Below are 5000 nucleotides of genomic sequence, written 5' to 3' on the forward strand. Positions count from 1 at the left end.
CAATTAGAACCTAACATTATGTTAATGTCTGTTTGCACTGCTTCATTTATTGTCGTGTGAACGGTGACTCTGTGTGTGTGTGTGTGTGTGTGTGTGTGTGTGTGTGTGTGTGTGTTGTGTGTGTGTGTGTGTGTGTGTGTGTGTGTGTGTGTGTGTGTGTGTGTGTGTGTGTGTGTGTGTGTGTGTGTGTGTGTGTGTGCGTACACACGTGTGTACGTGTGTTCGACTGTTTAGTGTGTGTGTGTGCATGCCTGCACAGTACAGTAAGTGTGTTCATGTGTGCGTGTGCATGTGCATGTGCACGTGTGTGTGTCCGCTTGCGTGCGTCCGTGCATGAGCTTCTCTCTGTGTGTGTGTGTGTGTGTGTGTGTGTGTGTGTGTGTGTGTGTGTGTGTGTGTGTCCGCTTGCGTGCGTCCGTGCATGAGCTTCTCTGTGTGTGTGTGTGTGTGTGTGTGTGTGTGTGTGTGTGTGTGTGTGTGTGTGTGTGTGTGTGTGTGTGTGTGTGTACACACGTGTGCGTGCTGGTGTAAGGGACAAAGGGACACAGTGCTCTACATAACAGTGTTACAGATGGCTGTTGTGAGTGGTTGTGACAGTGAAAGCGAGTGAGTTCCCACTCCATACAGATGTACTCTGAGTGACCTTACAAACACAGTGGAACTAAAACAGCCCCCCTACCTCTGCGCTCCAGCTCTGGCGCACAACGTCAGTTCTCACTCAGCCCTTGTGGGGTACTAAAACCAGCTTCCTGAGCCAGGAATACATCAAGAGCCAAGAATATACAACCGTGGAGTGAGCGGGCTGCAGAACCACGGTCCAGGAAAGCATAACTCGGGGCTAGGTAAATATTGGACTGAAGGATTAGTAACTTTTGCCACCTATAAAAGCGGAGCAGGTAAGCCAGCGCCAGTTAACGACCACCACGCTCTGACTTTAACCCACGGATCGTTTTACCAACGAGCTGCCGTGGACAGAGAGAACATTTCAACAAGTTGAGTTTATTGAGGGAAAAATATGAGGGGAAACTAGAAATGAGTTTTCTTAGTGTGAACTATCTTCCCCCTTTCCTTTCACCGACTTATCACTGCCGCCTTTGTACAAACACAAATTGAGACACTGAGGGATTTATGGCGGGAGCATCCCATCGGCTGTCTCTGATGTTGATGTTGAGGCTGATTTTGATTTTTGTCTGCGCTCTCGTTCCGTTCTTTCATTCCACCCTCCTCAGAGCCAGCCAGCGCTCTTTAGGCGGAGGATTGTGCAACAACAAGTATGTTTTTTATTCTCGTTGCGGTCTCAGCCACAACATTTGTTTCCACTTTGACAGATTTTGGAACAGAGAACCTTGGGAGAGAAAATGACGGTTGCATGATGGTTAAAAAATAAGCTCTTTAAAAAATCCTCAACCTATCCCTCACTCCCCCACTCTCCCTCTCTCTCTCTCTCTCTCTCTCCCTTACAGTCTCAGTACATCACTCGCTCCTCTCGTTTACTCACCTCCCCTCCCATCCTTCTCTCTTTTCCGTTGGTGTTCGTCCAAACAAAGTCACCTCATCGTGTATTGTGGGAGAGATTGTAAAGTTTTCATTGAGCCCATGTGGAAGTGATTTGGCCGTGATCTGCAGTAATTGTGACTGTAACACAGGAACAGGCTGGAACAGATTGGCCTCATATTTGTTCTTCAGGGTCACCACGGTCTTATCTCAATATTTAGCAACTTGGCTGATTGAGTTATCATATCACATTTGCCGTTAAGGCCTGAGTGATGTCAACACGAACGTAACCAGAGAGCAGGGAAATGCTGCTTGGAATCACAAAGAGGAAGGTTCCTGTTTTGAGGCGAGTACTCGTCATCGTCAGGGCGACCCTCCGAGACTGGACTCTTTTTTTTGTGTGTGTGTCAAAATGCGTGACATTTAAGAGCGCTCTGGAGATGTGAAACCAAAACTGCCGCCGCCATTACTGACTCGAGTTGAACTCACTTTTTTTCCCTTGACCCATGTCACACACACACACACGCACACACACACACACACACACACACACACACACACACACACGCACGCACACACACACACACACACACACACACACACACACACACACACACACACACACACACACACACGCACCCACACACAAACACAGCAGTCCATTAGAACTGCAGTGTCCTGCTCGGTTGCTGACAAGGTGCAAATGGTATGCCTCCTCCACGCATCGCTAGCCCAACTGGACTCCTTCACCTCCCCCGTGTCCTCTGTCTGTCCATCCACTCCCTCCTTCTCTCCTCCATCCACCCAAACTTCACCTCCATCGACCATCTCTCTCTCCTCTCTCTCTCTCTACTTTCTACTTTTGGCTTTGCCCTCTGTTCCCATCATGGGACGGTTTTGTCTTTTTTGCCCTCTGTTCCCTGAATTTTTCATTCATCTTACTCATGCTGTTTCTGCCCAATTCTCCCTCTCTCTGTTTTTGTTTTTGTCTCTGTCACTGTCTCTATCTCTCTCTCTCTCTCTCTCTCTCTCTCTCTCTCTCTCTCTCTCTCTCTCTCTCTCTCTCTCTCTCTGTGTGTGTGTGTGTGTGTGTGTGTGTGTGTGTGTGTGTGTGTGTGTGTGTGTGTGTGTGTGTGTGTGTGTGTGTGTGTGTGTGTGTGTGTGTGTGTGTGTGTGTGTGTGTGTGTGTGTGTGTGTGTGTGTGTGTGTGTGTGTGTGTGTGTGTGTGTGTCTCTCTGCCTTCCTACAGTACACTGTAAAATCCTCAGTGTTCATTTGATTATTTCATAACTGTTCATTTACAAATAATTGTGTGTATAAGAGGAAGTGTTAATTAACTGTGAGAGTTTTGTACACTGAGTGGCCTATACCAGTGGTTCTCAAATTGTGGGTTTGCAGGGGTCCCCAGATGATTTGCTTTATAACATTGTTTTCTCACTCAGCAATAAACAAACAACATACTGTATATAAGTGTATACAGGGTATCTGCACATTTCTAGTGACCATTTAAGGACTTTTAAGACCTTTTCAATACCACTAAAATGGTTGTCAAGTTGTCAAATATTATAAGAAAGAGGCATAAAGTGTGAAAATAGCCGATCGACTATTTTCACAATATTTATCGGTGGAACCAAATTAAATGCCTCAACTCCTACAATTCCAAGTGCTTGTCAGGTTGGGGGGTCCCAAGTTTAAATAGGAGTATTTTGGGGGGTCGCAGCCTGAAAAGGTTTGACAACCACTGGCCTATACCACCACGATGGATGTTGATCCCACCCTGTTGACCATGGCTGATGTCTTCAGACGTAGCCTTTCATTCCCTCCCACAGTACAAAGCGCTCCACAGAAGACAGAGAGCGCCTCGAGCCGGGAGCCGTGCGGTTTATCATCAGGAGCCTGTTAAACATGTCGCGTGTCACCACGCCTGCGAGAGATGAAAGTGCTTAAACTCGCGGGTTACTTCATCACAATCATCATCAGTCTTTTTTTTTTGCTTTTCGAGTCTCTGCCGCGCTGTGCTGAGAAAACACAGATCGTCACCCCTGCGATGTCCTTTACTAATATTCACATCAGCTCCAATACATTAGCCAGTGAATGATAGGCCAAAGCCATGGTCCTAATTGCTTTCCTCTTGTAGTGTCTCAATTCATTTCTGCTGATGAGACACTGAGATGTCCCTACCATATGTACACACACACACACACACACACACACACACACACACACACACACACACACACACACACACACACACACACACGCACACACACACACACACACACACACACACACACACACACACACACACACACACACATACACGCAGTGAGACACATGCAATATACGTAGAGAAGCCAATATTTGCAATATTTGCACGTGCACGGGAGACACACACACACACACACACACACACACACACACACACACACACACACACACACACACACACACACACACACACACACACACACATACACACACTACACACACACTGATACACTCATACACTCATACACTTACACATACACTTACACACAGGCCTGCCTTCCCTTTGCTGTTTTATGATGGATGGAGCTGGGGATGCACAGAGAGGTGGAGAGAGAAAAGAGAAGACCATGTGTGTGTGTGTGTGTGTGTGTGTGTGTGTGTGTGTGTGTGTGTGTGTGTGTGTGTGTGTGTGTGTGTGTGTGTGTGTGTGTGTGTGTGTGTGTGTGTGTGTGTGTGTGTGTGTGTGTGTGTGTAGGTTCGAAAAGAATGAGGGAGACAGAGAGAGAGAGAGAGAAGAGAGAGAGAGAGAGAGAGAGAGAGAGAGAGAGAGAGAGAGAGAGAGAGAGAGCTGTGCTGAGGAGCTCTGATTAACGACACAGTGAACGGGTCCCAGAGGGGCTGGGGGAAGAGCAGAGATATCTAGGGCCAGCTGAGAGAGCGAGAGAGAGAGAGAGAGAGAGAGAGAGAGAGAGAGAGAGAGTAGGGGGTAGAGAGATATAAAGGGAGTGAGAGGATGCGAGAGAGACAGAGAGAGAGAAAATGGGGGCTGGGTGGGGTGCTTCCTTTTTTATGCCCATCATTAAAAGAGACCCACCGACAGATGAAGCCCTTGCATGTCATCATCATCATCGTCAGCAAATGGAGGCACCGGCTTTATCCCAGGAATCAGCCCCTAGCCACCCCTAACCCCCCACCCTGCACCAGCCCCTAGCCACCCCTAACCCCCCACCCTGCACCAGCCCCTAGCCACCCCTAACCCCCCACCCTGCACCAGCCCCTAGCCACCCCTAACCCCCCACCCTGCACCAGCCCCTAGCCACCCCTAGCCCCCCTCCCTGCACCAGCCCCTAGCCACCCCTAACCCCCCACCCTGCACCTCGCCGCACGCCAGCCGCTCCTTCTACCTCTTTACCCAGATATGACACTCATCCTTCAGATGAAATCTACTCCTCCTCTGCCCTGGAGGCCCTGGATGCCTGGAGCGATGGAAACTCCTGGATCAGAGGCGTCATTATAGA

Source organism: Gymnoscopelus microlampas (assembly GCF_963454915.1).
Source record: "Gymnoscopelus microlampas genome assembly, chromosome: 18".
NCBI lineage: Eukaryota > Metazoa > Chordata > Actinopteri > Myctophiformes > Myctophidae > Gymnoscopelus > Gymnoscopelus microlampas.